Source organism: Ranitomeya variabilis, chromosome 5 (genome assembly GCF_051348905.1).
Source record: "Ranitomeya variabilis isolate aRanVar5 chromosome 5, aRanVar5.hap1, whole genome shotgun sequence".
Taxonomy (NCBI): domain Eukaryota; kingdom Metazoa; phylum Chordata; class Amphibia; order Anura; family Dendrobatidae; genus Ranitomeya; species Ranitomeya variabilis.
In genome coordinates, this window is record NC_135236.1 from 315,341,312 (window position 1) to 315,360,884 (window position 19,573).

A 19,573-nucleotide genomic window follows, 5' to 3' on the forward strand; every position below is an offset into this window, starting at 1 on the left:
GAAAGAGAAGGAAAAACAACCACAGCAAAGCACAGGTCCAGCCGAAATTCAAAGTTGACTGAGAGAGACCGTCGAACTCTAAAGCGAATTGTGAGAGAGGATCACAAGACCACGGCTCCAAAAATCACTGCTGAGTAGTGTTGAGCGATACCTTCTGATACTTGAAAGTATCGGTATCGGATAGTATCGGCCGATATCCAAAAAATATCGGATATCGCCGATACCGATACCCGATACCAATACAAGTCAATGGGACACAAGTATCGGAAGGTATCCTGGATGGTTCCCAGGGACAGAAGGAGAGGAAACTCTCCTTCAGGCCCTGGGATCCATATTCATGTAAAAAATAAAGAATTAAAATAAAAAATATGGATATACTCACCCCTCCGGCGGCCCCTGGACCTTACCGATGTAACCGGCAGCCTCCGTTCCTAAGAATGAGGAGTTTAGGACCTTCGATGATGTCGCGGCTTGTGATTGGTCGCGTGACCGCTCACGCGACCAATCACAAGCCGCGACGTCATCGTAGGTCCTAAACTCCTCATTCTTAGGAACGGAGGCTGCCGGTTACATCGGTAAGGTCCAGGGGCCGCCGGAGGGGTGAGTATATCCATATTATTTATTTTTATTCTTTATTTTTCACATGAATATGGATCCCAGGGCCTGAAGGAGAGTCTCCTCTCCTCCAGACCCTGGGAACCATACACTGGGAACTTTCGATTCCGATTTCCGATATCACAAAAATATCGGAACTTGGTATCGGAATTCCGATACCGCAAATATCGGCCGATACCCGATACTTGCGGTATCGGAATGCTCAACACTACTGCTGAGCTCAATGAACACCTACAGAACCCAGTTTCCATGAAAACTGTTCGTCGGGAGCTGCACAAATCTGGATTTCGCGGAAGAGCTGCAATGAGAAAACCGCTGCTCTCAATTACAAATGTTTCAAAGCATTTAGAGTGGTGTAGAAACCTCCAGAATTGGTCCCTCGAGCAGTGGAAACATGTGATATTCTCAGACGAATCATCGTTTACCATATTTCCAACCTCCATGCCGAGTGTACGCTTGGAGACAGCTTGGAAAGAAGCATTCCATCCAGACTACCTTCTCCCAACCGTAAAACATGGCGGAGGTTCTGTGATGATCTGGGGTGCTATTTCGTGGAGATCCGCCGGGCCAATGATATCCCTTCATGGAAGAATTAACAGCCAAGATTATTGAGGCATTTTGGGCGACCAAGTGCATCCAATGGTTCAAGCACTGTTCCCGGAGGGGAACGCCATCTTTCAGGATGATAATGCACCAATTCATACAGCTAGAATCGTTAAAGCATGGCACGAGGAATATTCTAATGAAGTTGAGCATCTCATCTGGCCCCCACAATCCCCAGACCTCAACATTATTGAGCATTTATGGTCGATTTTAGAGATTCAAGTTAGACGTTGATTTCCACCGCCATTGTCGCTCAAAGAACTGGAGGGTGTTTTAACTGCAGAATGGGCTAAAATTCCTTTGGAGACAATTCACACCTTGTATGAATCCATACCTTGGAGAATTGAGGCAGTAATCGCGGCAAAAGGTGGACCTATACCATATTAAACTAACTTGTGTTGATGTTTCCAGGTGTTTCCATTATTTTGTCCAACCCCTGTAGATGTGCTACACGTGTTTTTCACAGATGGAAAAGAACAGACATGTCTCTGTGTGTTTTGCGCGTACACACTGTCAGTGTAAAAACACGGACATGTGCATCGCAGCATAGGTTATGATGGGTACATGTGGTCTCCGTGATAAAAACAGATACCACATGCACTGAAAGCAAGGATGTGTGAAGGAAGTTTTATAGAGTGTTCCATAATACGAAGTGACATTCCTAAACTACTTACTGCCTTTTCCTTCTATGAATACCTATGAGACGGAAAATCGTCCTGTCGGGGAAGGGGTTAATCAGACCAATTCTCCTTATTCAAAAAACCTTCTTTGCATCCAGGCTTAGGTGCATTCCTGCTGATTTAGTTTTGCAGATCATGTTATTTTAATATGTGAAGTTGTATATATTCATATTATTACACTTGTTTTTAGTGTTGAAATACATGAGACCGTAAATGCGTAATAATATATGAAGCTTTATGTGTGACTTCAGGTTTTTCATTGCAACCTCAAAGTGCCTTGAGTCTTGCATATAAAATATAACGATGGCAAATTTAGGATTGAGAAGTATGTCAGGGTCCTTTATCAGCACAGCAGAATAATTACAAGGATAATAATCTTCGCAAGTTTCATTTAAAATGCTTCATTACTGGTTAGGAAGTGAGTTTTGCACATCAAAGGATCTGCTGCTCCCCGGAGTACCTAGAGAATCTGAGAGCCTATATGCAGTATCAGAGCAAACCTTATCATGTGAACCTTTTTCTGAAGCACCCTGCAAGGCATTACTGTGTAACACAGCACCCTCCCTCCAAATGCAGAGGGATTAATATAAGTATGTTTATATCCACAAGAAACTTGTGTGACCTAGAAAAGTTAACTTGACTTTATTTGCTAAACTCCAAGTAAAGTAAGTAAATAATTACAGTAATTAGAATAATTAAATGTATATATTTATAATGCATTTACATAAGAGAAAATTGATCTTTACAGTCAACCACTAAGATCTTCTTTAAAACAAAACATCAATCACAATATTAAAAACAGGAGGAAACTGACAACAATACCATAGTACAAGGAGATAATATAATATATTCATGATTGGGAAAGCTGAGGTCTATAATTTTGTGATTAATAAAATTATTTTAACATTTTTCATTTTTTGAACGCCCTTTTTTTTCTTTTGGTATATTCACCTTTTGAGTAGGTTGTGTATTGCTTCCTGTGAATATCCCAAGACTTATGTTATTTCAATACAGTGAGTATTTCTCACAAGATATTTGTTTGGTTACAAAACATCAATGTCATAACCTTTAATTCATTCTGTCTGCCATGCCTAGAGTCTGGGAATTACCAACTTATACTCTACAAACAGATTATAGATACAACATATACAGACATTTAAAATCTGAGGACACTAGAACGAATGACCTGTTCATTCGTTTACAGGGGTATTCCCTATCCTAATATGTAGTAGGAATAATAATAATAATAATAGTAAAAACCTCCAAATAAAAATGTAATATAGTTCTTCAGATTCGCTGTGTCGCTTACCTCATGTAAGGCATTGGGCTAGCTTAATTATCCATGGTTACGACCACTCATATAGTGACAGTTAATTAGATAGTCAGCTCTTAGTGGTCATAACAGTGGATATCTAAGATACTGTAATGCTCTGCATGAGGTAAACAGCATAGCCAATCTGAAGAACTATGCTACATTAATAATTGGAGGTATTTGATAAAATTACTATTATTATTACACCTCCTACATATTAGGTTAGGATCTTGGAGATGGGAAAATTCCTTTAAGAGAGAATAAGTTGAAAGATAGTGTAACAGTCTGTATTGTGCAACTAGTTCCATCAATATCCAAGGCAAAGATGTCACTAACTCATGAAAAATAGTTGTCAGACAGCTTGCATAGGAAGAGCGATCCCGAGACACTTCCAACCATCCTTACTGTGGATAGAGCGTTAACCCAAAGAGCGGACAACAGACCAGTACTTAAAAAAATACATGTAGAGCTTTATTACAAATTTTTAATTATACAGAATTCATATCATAGAAATGTAAACAATATTAAAATACAAAGGGTAGTGACAACTTAGTGCCATGACAGAACAAGTTGGCATAGAAGTCTATATGTACGCCTAATGAGAATCAGAAAGAATACACACAGGTTTTGACTCTCTCTCTCTCTCTCTATATATATATATATATATATATATACACAGTGGGTACGGAAAGTATTCAGACCCCATTACATTTTTCACTCTTGGTTTCATTGCAGCCATTTGGTGAATTCAAAAAAGTAAATTTTTTTCACATTAATGTACACTCTGCACCCCATCTTGACTGAAAAAAACAGAAATGTAGCAATTTTTGCAAATTTAATAAAAAAGAAAAACTGAAATATCACAAGATCATAAGTATTCAGACCCTTTTCTCAGACACTCAAGTCACATGCTGTCCATTTCCTTTTGATCCTCCTTGAGATGGTTCTTCTCTATTGGAATCCAGCTGTGTTTAGTAAAACTGATAGGACTTTATTTGGAAAGGCACACACCTGTCTATGTAAGACCTCACAGCCCACAGTGCATGTCAGACCAAATGAGAATCATGAGGTCAAAGGAACTGGCCATTGAGCTCAGAGACAAAATTGTGGCAAGGCACAGATCTGGCCAAGGTTACAAAAGAATTTCTGCAGTACTCAAGATTCCTAAGGGCACATAATCCTTAAATAGAAGAAGTTTGGGACCACCAGAAGTGTTCCTAGACCTGGTCGACCAGTCAAACTGAGCAATCGTGGGAGAAGAGCCTTGGTGAGAGTGGTAAAGAAGAACCCCAAGATCACTGTGGCTGAGATTCAGAGATGCATTAGGGAGATGAGAGAAAGTTCCACAAAGTCAACTATCACTGCAGCCCTCCACCAGTTAGGCCTTTATGGCAGAGTGGCCCGACGGAAGTCTCTCCTCAGTCCAAGACATATGAAAGCCCGCATAGAGTTTGCTAAAAAAAACAAATAAAGGACTCCCAGACTATGAGAAATAAGATTCTCTGGTCTGATGAGACGAAGATAGACCTTTTTGGTGATAATTCTAAGCGGTATGTGTGGAGAAAACCAGGCACTGCTCATCACCTGCCCAATACAATCGCAACAGTGAAACATGGTGGCAGCATCATGCTGTAGGGGTGTTTTTCAGCTGCAGGGACAGGACGAAAGGTTGTCATTGAAGGAAGCATGAATGCTACTAAGTACAGATATATTCTGGATTTAAGCCTCTTCCAGAGTGCTGTGGACCTCAGACTTGGCCGAAGGTTCACCTTCCAACAAGACAATGACCCAAAGCACACAGCTAAAATAACAAAGGAGTGGCTTCAGAACAACTCTGTGACCATTCTTGACTGGCCCAGCCACAGCCCTGACCTAAACCCAATTGAGCATATCATATCTGGAGAGACCTGAAAATGGCTGTCCACCAATGTTCACCATCCAACCTGATGGAACTGGAGAGGATCTGCAAGGAAGAATGGCAGAGGATCCCCAAATCCAGGTGTGAAAAACTTGTTGCATCATTCCTAAGAAGACTCAGGGTATGTGCACACGTTGCGGATTTCTTGCAGAAATTTCCTGAAGAAAACCGGAAATTTTCTGCAACAAATCCGCATTTTTTTTTTGCGTTTTTTTTCCGTTTTTTTCGCGTTTTTTTAGCATTCTGCAAGCGTAATTAGCTTGCAGAATGCTAAAGTTTTCCAAGCGATCTGTAGCATCGCTTGGAAAACTGACTGACAAGTTGGTCACACTTGTCAAACATACTGTTTGACAAGTGTGACCAACTTTTTACTATAGATGCAGCTTATGCAGCATCTATAGTAAAAGAGAGAATGTTTAAAAATAATAAAAAAAATAAAAAAATGCTTATACTCACCCAGACATCTCATCAGCGGCGTCCGTTCGTCTTCCTATAGCTGGTGTGTGCGCGCAGGACCTTCCGTGACGTCACGGTCACGTGAGCGGTCACATGACCGCTCACGACCAATCACAGGACAGTGACGTCATCGGCGAGGTCCTTCGCCGCACATCAGCTACAGGAACCGAAGCGGCAGCGTGCAGTGGAGGCGGGAAGACATCGAGGGTGAGTATATCGCTATTTTTTATTTTAATTCTTATTTTTTGACCACTTATATGGTGCCCAGTGCGTGGAGGAGAGTCTCCTCTCCTCCACCCTGGGTACCAACCGCACATAATCTGCTTACTTCCCGCATGGTGTGCACAGCCCCGTGCGGGAAGTAAGCAGATCAATGGACCCCTAGGTGTGCGGAATCCCCTGCAATTCCGCATTTTAGTGAACATGTTGCTTTTTTTTCCGCGATGCGATTTTTTCGCGGAAAAAAAGGCTACATTTGCACAAAAAATGCGGAATACACTTAAAATAATAGGAGGCATATGTAAGCGTTTTTTTCGCGTTTTTATCACGTTTTTATAGCGAAAAAACGCGGAAAAAACGCGAAAAATACTGAACGTGTGCACATGGCCTCATGACTGTACAAGCTCAAAAGGGTGCTTCTACTCAATACTGAGCAAAGGGTCTGAGTACATATGACCATGTGATATTTCCTTTTTCCTTTTTTTAATAAATTTTCAAAAATTACTACATTTGTTTTTTTCAGTCAAGATGGGGTGCAGAGTGTACATTAATGAGAAAAAAATGAAGTCTTTTGAATTTACCAAATAGCTGCAATGAAAATACAGTATATATAGTCTTGTGGTGAAAAAATGAACTGCCCTGAATGAAACTATTTAGATATAGGGTTATAAAAAGTGCATGGTGCTGATATTATACAGTGGCCCAACCAGACCTAGTAAAATAACCAATCCTATAGAGCATTAGTAAGGGATGGCATATGATAATATAAGGTAGTAAGCTAAATTCAAGCAGAAATCCTTGTGAGAACTTGGATGAGTATAGACACTAGCATTATTATTTTAAAAGACTCATAGTGCTAGGGCATAGGTACACAAAGGGGACTGACCTGTAACAGACGTGGGAGAGGCAGACCCCAACACGCGTTTCGCAATGTGCTTTTTAGGGGGATCTGACGTGGCACTGAGGTGTCGCTACTCTTTATATTTTATAATTGTTTACATTTATATTATACTAGCTGTACTACCCGGCTTCGCCCGGGTTAATGACTGCTGTTAGCAAAATAGAATGTGTTAACAAAAATTTATTCTGCATGTAAAAACCACAAAACAAATAGATAGAAATGTAATTATTAAAAGGCAAAAACTAAGCTAATAGAAGCATTTCACAACATATATTAGCTTTGTTATACTGAGAATGTCTTTGTTGCCTATATTAACCAATCAGAACTCAGATTAATTAACTGTAGCAAAATAGAAGCTGAGCTGTGATTGGTTGCTATTGGCAGCCTGATAAATCCCCAGCCAACAGGAAGCCCACCCCCTGGCAGTATATATTAGCTCACACATACACATAATAGACAGGTCATGTGACTGACAGCTGCCGTATTTCCTATATGGTACATTTGTTGCTCTTGTAGTTTGTCAGCTTATTAAATCAGATTTTTATTTTTGAAGGATAATACCAGACTTGTGTGTGTTTTAGGGCGAGTTTCATGTGTCAAGTTGTGTGTGTTGAGTTGTGTGTGGCGACATGCATGTAGCGACTTTTGTGAGATGAGTTTTGTGTGGTGACATGCGTGTAGCAACATTTTGTGTGTCGAGTTGCATGTGACAGGTTAGTGTAGCAAGTTGTGTGCAGCAAGATTTGTGCATGGCGAGTTTTGCGCGTGGTGAGTTTTATGTGTGGTGCGTTTTGAGTATGTGCAAGTTTTGTGTGAGGCAACTTTAGCATGTGTTGCAACTTTTGTGCATGTGGCAATTTTTCTGTGTGTGCAAGTTTTGCATGAGGTGAGTTTTCCATGAGGTGAGTTTTGCACGTGTGGCGAGTTTTGCGTGAGCCTAGTTTTGCATATGGCGAGTTTTGCATGTAGCGAGTTTTGCGCGTGGCGAGTTTTGAGTGGTGACTTTTGTGTTTCGACTTTTATGTGGCGAGGTTGGTGTGTGTGTGGTGAAATGTGTGCTGAGGGTCGTATATGTGTTCAAGCACGTGGTAGTGTGTGGCGCATTTTGTGTGTGTTCATATCCCCGTGTGTGGTGAGTATCCCATGTCGGGGCCCCACCTTAGCAACTGTACAGTATATACTCTTTGGCGCCATCGCTCTCATTCTTTAAGTCCCCATTGTTCACATCTGGCAGCTGTCAATTTTCCTCCAACACTTTTCCCTTCACTTTTTCCCCATTATGTAGATAGGGGCAAAATTGTTTGGTGAATTGGAATGCGCGGGGTTAAAATTTCACCTCACAACATAGCCTATGACGCTCTCGGGGTCCAGACGTGTGACTGTGCAAAATTTTGTGGCTGTAGCTGCGATGGTGCAGATGCCAATCCCGGACATACACACATACATACATACACACATTCAGCTTTATATATTAGATATACCTGTATGTAATCTCCTGTATATAGTATATACCTGTGTGTCATCTCACCTATATATAGTATATATCTGTGTGTCATCTCCTCCTGTATATAGTATATACCTATATGTCATCTCCTCCTATACATAGCATATACCTGTATGTCATCTCCTCCTGTATATACTATATACCTGTAGGTAATCTGCTCCTGTATATAGTATATACCTGTGTGTCATCTCCTCCTGTATATAGTATATACCTGTATGTCATCTCCTCCTGTATGTAGTATGTACCTGTATGTCATCTCCTCCTCTATATAGTATATACCTGTGTGTCATCTCTCCTGTATATAGTATATATCTGTGTGTCATCTCCTCCAGTATATAGTATATACCTGTGTGTCATCTCCCCTGTAAATAGTATATACCTGTGTGTCATCTCCTCCTGTATATAGTATATATCTGTATGTCATCTCCTCCTGTATTAGCCCTCGTTCACACGTTATTTGGTCAGTATTTTTACCACAGTATTTGTAAGCTAAATTGGCAGCCTGATAAATCCCCAGCCAACAGTAAGCCCACCCCCTGGCAGTATATATTAGCTCACACATACACATAATAGACTGGTCATGTGACTGACAGCTGCCGGATTCCTATATGGTACATTTGTTGCTCTTGTAGTTTGTCTGCTTATTAATCAGATTTTTATTTTTGAAGGATAATACCAGACTTGTGTGTGTTTTAGGGCGAGTTTCGTGTGTCAAGTTGTGTGTGTTGAGTTGCGTGTGGCGACATGCATGTAGCGACTTTTGTGAGATGAGCTTTGTGTGGCGACATGCGTGTAGCAACTTTTTGTGTGTCGAGTTGCATGTGACAGGTTAGTGTAGCAAGTTGTGTGCAGCAAGTTTTGCGCATGGCGAGTTTTGCGCGTGGCGAGTTTTATGTGTGGTGCCTTTTGAGTATGTGCAAGTTTTGTGTGAGGCAACTTTTGCATGTGTTGCAACTTTTGTGTATGTGGCAATTTTTCTGCGTGTGCAAGTTTTGCGTGTGGCGAGTTTTCCATGAGGTGAGTTTTGCACGTGTGGCGAGTTTTGCATGTGGAGAGTTTTGCGCGTGGCGAGTTTTGAGCGGCGACTTTTGTGTTTCGACTTTTATGTGGCGAGGTTGGTGTATGTGTGGTGAAATGTGTGCTGAGGGTGGTATATGTGTTCGAGCACGTGGTAGTGTGTGGCGCATTTTGTGTGTGTGTTCATATCCCCGTGGTGGTGTGGTGATTATCCCATGTCGGGGCCCCACCTTAGCAACTGTACAGTATATACTCTTTGGCGCCATCGCTCTCATTCTTTAAGTCCCCCTTGTTCACATCTGGCAGCTGTTAATTTGCCTCCAACACTTTTCCTTTCATTTTTTCCCCATTATGTAGATAGGGGCAAAATTGTTTGGTGAATTGGAATGCGCAGGGTTAAAATTTCGCCTCACAACATAGCCTATGACGCTCTCGGGGTCCAGACGTGTGACTGTGCAAACTTTTGTGGCTGTAGCTGCGACGGTTCAGATGCCAATCCCGGACATACACACACACATACATACATACATACACACATACACACATTCAGCTTTATATATTAGATGAATTCCTTATGATTAATTTTTTTAAATAAAGCTATGCATATATTTTTTTAAGTACTGCTCTGTTGTCCATTCCTTTTTGATTATCTCTGTGAATAGAGTGGTAGTCAAGCCTACAAACTGTGGCTCCATTCACTCTTAATGGTTTTGGCGATCTTTGCTCACTGTAAACCTCAGGCTTCCATTTATACTATGTTTTGTTCCTCATATTAAATGGACTTCATTTCCTGTGGTGCTGAAAAAGATAGCGACTCTTTGTATGCTGGTTAAAGACACGCAGCTCCATCTCACAGCTGCTCCTGACCTGCTTGTTTTCTTTCTTTATAAAACATGGCCAGACCTATTCATCCCTGCCTGTAAAAGTTTTGCTTCCTAGCTTGCTGGTGTTGGTGTGGTGAAGTTGGAGTTCACAGGTGCTGCTGGTGATTGTTATCTGCTGTTTTTGGGTGTATGCTTTCTCCATTATCCTATTCTCATTTGGTTTGTATCTTCCTATCCTTCCCTTTATTCCTCTCTACCCTTGGTGAGTGCTTTTTTATGTAAGTTGCTTTTTGGAACAAATTCATTAGGAGTAGGGTTGAGCGAAACGGGTCGTTCATTTTCATAAGTCGCCGACTTTTGGCAAAGTCGGCGTCTCATGAAACCCGACCCGATCCCTGTGCGGGGTCGGCCATGCGGTACGCGATCTTGGCGCCAAAGTCGCGTTTCGTATGATGCGTTTAGCGCCATTTTTACAGCCAATGAATGAGTGTGGGCAGAGTGATGACATAGGTCTTAGGGGAGTGAACGGCTATCGTCATGTTATCGCTTGTGCGCAGTAGGGATTTGGAATGTGCAAAACGAAATTTTCTGTGCTGGGACGGAGGGGGAGAGAGAGAGAGAGAGAGAGAGAGAGAGAGAGAGAGAGAGAAAAAAAAAAATCCTTCATTGGGTTTCGTGTTTCGGCCGAAACCCGACTTTTCACGGTGGTCGGCCGATTTCACTCGACTCGACTTTTAAGACAGTCGGGTTTCACAAAACCCGACTCGACCCTAAAAAACTAAAGGTCGCTCAACCCTAATTAGGAGTTCACTTTTCAATGAATTTGGTGCATGAAAGTCCAGCAGATTTCTGAACCATACTGGTGTATAAAGTGCCAGTTTTGATTAAGTCTGCTTTGGCTTGCAGTGTTGTGTTATTTTTAGTGATGATTGAACAGTAAACTGCTCAGGTGCTTAGCACTTGAGTTGAGTAGGTCGGACTGCTAGGGTGCTCAACTCGCGTACCAAGAATAATGTAAGTCAATGAAGGAGTTCAAGCATTTTTCCGGGAGACCTGTATTCGATGGCCCGGTAGGAGAGAGTCCCTGCACTCCCAGCAGGGGAATTCTAGGCTTCAGTGCTCTGATTCAAATGAGCTTATTACAGGGACCCAAGCACTCGAGTATCACGTGATACCCTGCATTGCTCTGTACTCGATCTAGTACTCAAATGCTCGATCGAATATTGAGCAGTGCAGAGCATGCTCGGCCATCACTGATTATAGTGGCTCATCTACTTTGGGTTTTTCTCTATGACAGCTGTTGTAGTACATCTCTACTTGATCTGTGCCACAGACCACTCTCTCTATGTAACATGGCATGAGGCGGGAGCTGTGGAAGAGGTACTCGTCTTCCACACCCCAGAACACTACATGAAGATCAGGGTCCTGGCTAGGTGTGTAGACTCTGTCTACGGGGACACTACACCTTTGCAGGCCACATAATGCTGATGACTTTGGCTGGCCAGGACTAGATTGTGTAAATTTCAATGAGGGAGACCACCAACCAAACATAAACAGTCTTTTACTGAACACCAACTTGTTGAGTATTATGTACAAAAGATAGGAAGTGAAAAACGTCACAAATGTTTCTTTTATAACACGGAGCATCTTCACACATGGTCTCTCTGCCTCTTCTAAACTTACTAATCTGCCTCCAAGATCCTCTGCTTTCACCACAAAACAGCACAGTCCAATAGGTAAAAGTCCTGTCCTGAACCAATGGTTCTGCCTCCTCCTTTTCCTGAGGGGAACTAATTTGCCACTACAGCCATTGTGCAATTTCTTTGCTTGCTGATACCTTGGAACTACCACCCTGGGCACTCTCTTTGTCTCACGTTCCTTGTTCTGTCCAGGTCTATTACCTCTCTGGCAAACTTGGGGCCATACTGTTAAGCATCCTATCCTAGGACACAAATCCAGTAAATCACACTGTCCTTCTATCCATTTTCCTTTTTGTGCTGAGGATCATGCTACCCACTGCCTCGGTCTCCACTAATTTTGGGGACACCCAACTCTTGCTGCTCTGCTGAGTGCTCAGGCCAAGGTGTGCTCTTGCTGCAAGCTAATACCTGTCTGACTCACTGCCATGAAGTCCTCTCTGATCTTACTATACAGCCCTTCCCTATCTGGGCTAGTGGCAACCCTTAACTCTATCCATACCTACTCACTACCTGTTGCTGGGCAGAACACATTGTTAACACATTACAATGTAAATGCATCACATCACAGCACATACCAACAAGGGAGAAGGTGGGAACAAATTCCATGTTCTTACATCTGTGCTCGTGTTACTTCCCCATCACTATCTCCAGGAAGGGCACTATTGCTGATACTTCTCTTATTAGTCTGCATCACTGTAGGCTACCTGCATAGCTTTTCCCCAACTTCCTCCCGAGCAGCTTACTTGTTTATCTCCATTGTGCCTGCAGTTCACACATCCACTACCATGCAACTCTCCTTTAGGATGTTCAATGTCTGAGGGTATCTGCTCTCTGCATCATTTTCTATGTATCCTTTGCTCTATGTTGTATCTTCCAACCTGACTAGCACCTTAAGTGGGGCTTGCAAATAACATGCAGTCTTCTGCCTGAATTGAAAACCTTGGTGCCAAATTCTTCCATTTGATATGGGCTGTGAGGAGTGGAGAGGCCAGAGAGAGGTGTCACTTTTCATTTGACTACCTACTTTGGACAGCAAGTTAAACAAAAAATGATTGACCGATTGGGAGGCAAAATGAAGTGAATTGTGGGGTGACATCATAATCAAATGAAATCAAGTTGTCTGAAGAGACAGTGATCATTTATTATGAGAACAGGGATAGTGCCATGGTGCTAAACAAATTTATTTTTTCTTACGACTACTGGACTTGATGATGTGCACTAAATTTACTGGTGGTAGTCTACATCATAGATCAAAATTTGAAATGGCACTTTTACCTAGTTAATGTGACAGTGTAAAAACAAGAGAAGTATAACTTAGTTTTATGTTTTGTTTGTTTACTTTTGGGTCCATTTTTAGAGTTGGCTCAAAGGAATGCCTCAAAACACATATAAGGTTTTTTGTTTTTTTTACCAATGTGTGTTTTTTTATGATTTAGTTCTGTTTAAAATCAAATGTGCCATTTTACTATGGAAATTAATCATTTCACCACTTAGTTTCACTTAGAACTGATTAATATGTAGATCCACTAAGAGCTCTAAAATGGAATATCAGACCAGTCATTTACTATGCAGCATTAGCCCTGTATTAGACACATTCACTTAAGTCTAAGTTCTAACAACGATAAAAGCAATTTATAGGGTGATGTAATTAAATAAGCACTTTCTAGATCTGGACATATTTTGAATAGGGATATTAAAGGGATTTTAATAACCAAGGCATTTATCATACACGGTAGATGCAACAGAGATAGTCATTTACAAAAGCAATCAAATTACCGAGCATCTGTTGAAAGGAACACAGTGTTTTTACCTGCCCAGATGCTAAAATATATCAAATCCCAATTCTAATGTTAACTCCTTTTTTAACCCATTAAACCCAGAGCCTGTTTTCACCTTCATGACCAGGCCAAATTTTACAATTTTGACCAGTGTCACTTTATGTGATAATAACTCTGGAACGCTTCAATCCCCAGTGATTCTGAGAATGTTTTTTTTTGTGACACGTTGTGCTTCATGATAGTGGCAAAATTTGTTCGATATACAGGTCCTTCTCAAAAAATTAGCATATAGTGTTAAATTTCATTATTTACCATAATGTAATGATTACAATTAAACTTTCATATATTATAGATTCATTATCCACCAACTGAAATTTGTCAGGTCTTTTATTGTTTTAATACTGATGATTTTGGCATACAACTCCTGATAACCCAAAAAACCTGTCTCAATAAATTAGCATATTTCACCCGTCCAATCAAATAAAAGTGTTTTTTAATAACAAACAAAAAAACCATCAAATAATAATGTTCAGTTATGCACTCAATACTTGGTCGGGAATCCTTTGGCAGAAATGACTGCTTCAATGCGGCGTGGCATGGAGGCAATCAGCCTGTGACACTGCTGAGATGTTATGGAGGCCCAGGATGCTTCAATAGCGGCCTTAAGCTCATCCAGAGTGTTGGGTCTTGCGTCTCTCAACTTTCTCTTCACAATATCCCACAGATTCTCTATGGGGTTCAGGTCAGGAGAGTTGGCAGGCCAATTGAGCACAGTAATACCATGGTCAGTAAACCATTTACCAGTGGTTTTGGCACTGTGAGCAGGTGCCAGGTCGTGCTGAAAAATGAAATCTTCATCTCCATAAAGCATTTCAGCCGATGGAAGCATGAAGTGCTCCAAAATCTCCTGATAGCTAGCTGCATTGACCCTGCCCTTGATGAAACACAGTGGACCAACACCAGCAGCTGACATGGCACCCCACACCATCACTGACTGTGGGTACTTGACACTGGACTTCAGGCATTTTGGCATTTCCTTCTCCCCAGTCTTCCTCCAGACTCTGGCACCTTGATTTCCGAATGACATGCAAAATTTGCTTTCATCAGAAAAAAGTACTTGGGACCACTTAGCAACAGTCCAGTGCTGCTTCTCTGTAGCCCAGGTCAGGCGCTTCTGCCGCTGTTTATGGTTCAAAAGTGGCTTTACCTGGGGAATGCGGCACCTGTAGCCCATTTCCTGCACACGCCTGTGCACGGTGGCTCTGGATGTTTCCACACCAGACTCAGTCCACTGCTTCCTCAGGTTCCCCAAGGTCTGGAATCGGTCCTTCTCCACAATCTTCCTCAGGGTCCGGTCACCTCTTCTCGTTGTACAGCGTTTTCTGCCACATTGTTTCCTTCCAACAGACTTACCATTGAGGTGCCTTGATACAGCACTCTGGGAACAGCCTATTTGTTGAGAAATTTCTTTCTGGGTCTTACCCTCTTACTTGAGGGTGTCAATGATGGCCTTCTTGACATCTGTCAGGTCGCTAGTCTTACCCATGATGGGGGTTTTGAGTAATGAACCAGGCAGGGAGTTTTTAAAAGCCTCAGGTATCTTTTGCATGTGTTTAGAGTTAATTAGTTGATTCAGAAGATTAGGGTAATAGGTCGTTTAGAGAACCTTTTCTTGATATGCTAATTTATTGAGACAGGTTTTTTGGGTTATCAGGAGTTGTATGCCAAAATCATCAGTATTAAAACAATAAAAGACCTGACAAATTTCAGTTGGTGGATAATGAATCTATAATATATGAAAGTTTAATTGTAATCATTACATTATGGTAAATAATTAAATTTAACACTATATGCTAATTTTTTGAGAAGGACCTGTAACTTGCATTTATTTATGAAAACATCGGAAATTTGGCGAATATTTTGAACATTTTGCATTTTTCACACTTTCAATATTTCTATGTTTAAACCAATTAGTCAGGAAGTCCCAAATAATTTACAAATATAATTTCACATATGTCTACGTTACATCTGCATCATTTTTTAAATGTAACTATTTTTTGTTAGGAATTTAAAAGGGTTAAAAGCTGATCGGCAATTTCAAATTTTTCCAACAAGATTTACAAAACCATCTTTTTAGGGACAATATCACATTTGAAGTGACTTTAGGGGGCCTATATGACAGAAAATACACAAAAGTGACACCATTCTAAAAACTGCACCCTTCAAACTGCTCAAAAACCATAGCCAAGTAGTTTATTGATCCTTTAGGTGCTTCACATGAATTAATGCAATATGGAAGGAAAAATGAACATTTTACTTTTTCAAAAATTTTTTACTTTATCCCCAAAATGTTATTTTCACAAAGGTAATAGGAGAAAATTGACCCCAATGTTAGGAGTGGAGTTTCCTCTGCTGCACAGGGGGAATCTCGATCCGTCTCTGCTGCGGTCTCCCATTCTCCATCGGCCGCAGTGGAGCCTGCTCAGCGGAGACGTCGGTCCCAGGGTCTCACTGAGTCTGATTCAGTGCAAAGGGTTATTGCTGCCTCTCCAGGCTCTACTATTGTACCCTGCACTGATCTACGGCGAACAGGCTTTCCTGGGACTAAGTCCTGCTTTGCACATACTGAGCATGCCCAGAGTAAGATCTCTCACTGGAGATCAGGGGTCACATGTTCAGCTTCTGCAGCCAAGTCCATTGGTCCTTTCAGGAAGGTCCTATAGGTGCTAGGACTAAGTCCTGCTCTGCACACACTGAGCATGCCCAGGGCAAGATCTCTCAGTGGAGATCTAGGGTCACATGCTCAGGTATGGCAATCTCTCATTGGTCCTCTTCTTTAAGGTCTTGTATGTGCTGCAGCTATTTAAGGCTTGCATGGCCGCACGGCCATGCGCTAGTATCTTCATATGTTATATGCTTTGCGCCATTGTGGTCATTTGTGTGAATGTGTTCAGGGACCCGGCTGAAATAAGCCCCTAGAATGCTGGCACCTCCGGCGAGGAGTTTGTGTGTGAGAGTATTCAGGGACCCGGCTGAAATAAGCCCCTAGAATGCTGGCACCTCCGGCGAGGAGTGTTGTATGTATGAATTACCACTGACTGCTCTTGTCTGGGTAGTTAGCCTGTGTCTCTGTGAGAGATAACAGGGCACAGAGCTTTGCTTTCTCGGCCACTCTGTGAAGCTAACAGAGCTGGTTATTACCGCCATATTGCGCCGCCATCCACTTAGCAGCAGGATATTCCTGCACGGTGGATCCCGGGTTGCGAACGCACCAATCACCTCAATAAATATATTCGGTGCATTCCGCAAACCCTAACACTATACTAGCGCCAGGATCTGGCTAAGTAATGGCAGACAAACAGCGATTGCAGGGGTACATCCAGCTGCTGGAGGGCCGGTTGGCATCTCTCGAGCGTGCAACCTCGGCGGTGGATGTTACCGCAATTGCTGTTCAGGCTGCTAGTGTGGCTGCAGCAGCTTTACCCACTGCCACCTCTGTCCTGACCTTATCCCATCTTCCATTGCCAGAAAAATTCTCTGGGGACAGTAAGTCCTGTAGGGGATTCGTGAGCCAGTGCGGTATACATCTCGAGCTCCTGGCTGCACCTTTTCCCACAGAGCGGGCAAAGGTGGGATTTGTAATTTCTCTTCTGTCAGACAGAGCTTTGGAGTGCGCTACGCCGCTGTGGGAGCGCAACGATCATGTGGTGCAGAGTGTTCCTCGGTTTCTGGACACTCTGAAGCAGGTCTTCGTAGGACCTCAAGTCACCCATGATACGGCGCTCCAACTGCTGGCATTGACTCAGGGTTCGACCATGGTCAGCCAATTTGCCATTCTCTTCCGGACCTTAGCGTCTGAGTTGGAGTGGTCTGATAAAACCCTCATCCCAGTCTTCTGGAGGGGGCTGGCTGACCATGTGAAGGACGCTTTGGCCACTGGGAGATTCCCGCTACACTGGAGGAGCTCATATCCATATCAACTCGCATAGACCTTCGTTTTCACGAGCGAAGGTTGGAGCGAGCCCAGTGTAAGCAGAGGTTTCGGCTGGCTCCCACCTTCGCCAGACCTTTGGAATCTCCGGTCCAGGCGCCCGAGTCACATGAGGCCATGGAGGTGTCACGAGCGGGGTCTAAGTCCCAGGCCGCTCATGCCCCTAAGGTCTGTCATGTTTGCCAGCAGTTCGGACATCTTGCCTCCAAGTGTCCGCAGCGGTCGAGGAAATGTCAGCATCTAGTGGCAGTTGGAGGAGGTACATTAGACACGGCGACGTTTACCTCAAAATTGTCCTTCAAGGGGACAATTATCATAGGCCCATCCACTCTTATGGTAGAGCTTTGCGTGGACTCTGGAGCGGAGGGTAATTTTATGTCATCCGCTTTCGCTCAGCAACACGCAATACCCCTGGTGATGCTCGCCAAGCCAATAACCATTCGAGTGGCAAATGGGTCGACACTACCTTCACAGATTACACACCAAACCATCCCTTTCACTCTCTCTGTATCTCCATCACATCAGGAGATTATTTCTCTTTTGGTCCTTCCTGAGGGAGTTGATGAGGTCCTGTTGGGGATACCCTGGCTTCGTTTTCATTCTCCTCATATAGAGTGGTCCTCAGGGAAAATTTGGGGATGGAGTAAATCCTGTGGGGGTAGATGTCAGAGGGAGTGCGTTCAGGTTGCTACAACTGAGGTACCCGCAGATCTTTCCTCTCTCCCCAAGCACTATTGGCCTTATGCGGACGTATTCTCCAAAAGGGCTGCGGAGACCCTTCCGCCTCACCGCCCCTATGACTGTCCTATCGATCTCTTGCCTGGAGCTGAGCCTCCCCGGGGTCGAGTCTATCCGTTATCTCTCCCAGCGACGGAGACAATGTCTCATTATATCCAAGAAAATCTGGCAAGAGGTTTTATTAGGAAGTCAGTGTCACCTGCTGGGGCTGGGTTCTTCTTCGTACAGAAGAAGAGTAGAGAATTGCGTCCATGTATTGACTACAGGGGTCTTAACGCCATCACCGTTAAAAACAAGTACCCACTACCCCTGATATCTGAGCTCTTTGATAGGCTACGGGGAGCAAAGGTTTTTACTAAATTAGATCTGCGGGGTGCTTATAACCTGATCCGCATCCGTGAGGGGGACGAGTGGAAGACGGCTTTTAACACCAGGGATGGGCACTATGAATATCTGGTGATGCCCTTCGGGCTCTGTAATGCCCCAGCCATTTTCCAAGACTTAGTGAATGACATTTTCCGGGAGATGCTCACCACCTCGGTCGTAGTCTATCTGGATGATATTCTCATCTACTCTCCAGATATTGACTCCCACCGGAGAGATGTTCGCAAAGTCTTCGACCTCTTACGGGCAAACTCCCTCTACGCCAAATTGGAGAAGTGTGTGTTTGAGCAGGAGTCCTTGCCATTCCTTGGTTATATCATCTCTGCCCAGGGTTTGGCTATGGATCCTGCCAAACTACAAGCTGTGATGGACTGGCAGGAACCCCATTCACTTAAAGCAGTGCAGCGCTTTATGGGGTTCATCAATTACTATCGCCAGTTCATCCCACACTTTTCAACTTTGGTAGCTCCCTTGGTTGCCCTCACCAAGAAGGGAGCAAATCCCAAGTTGTGGTCGGAGGATGTCTCCAAGGCATTCCTTTCGATTAAATCACACTTTGCTAGCGCTCCAATTGTACATCGTCCCGATGTAGATAAGCCATTTATTATGGAGGTGGATGCCTCATCCGTTGGTGCTGGAGCAGTCCTTTTCCAAAAGGATGCTCAAGGTCGGAAGCATCCTTGCTTCTTCTTCTCCAAGACCTTCACACCAGCGGAGAGGAATTATTCCATCGGGGACAGGGAGTTGCTAGCAATGAAGTTGGCTTTTTCTGAGTGGAGACACCTCTTGGAGGGAGCTCTCTTTCCCTTCCAAGTATTCACCGACCACAAAAACTTGGTGTATATACAGATGGCCCAGCGGCTGAATTCTCGCCAGGCCAGATGGTCCCTGTTCTTCTCCCGGTTCCATTTTACTCTCCATTTTCTCTCTGGA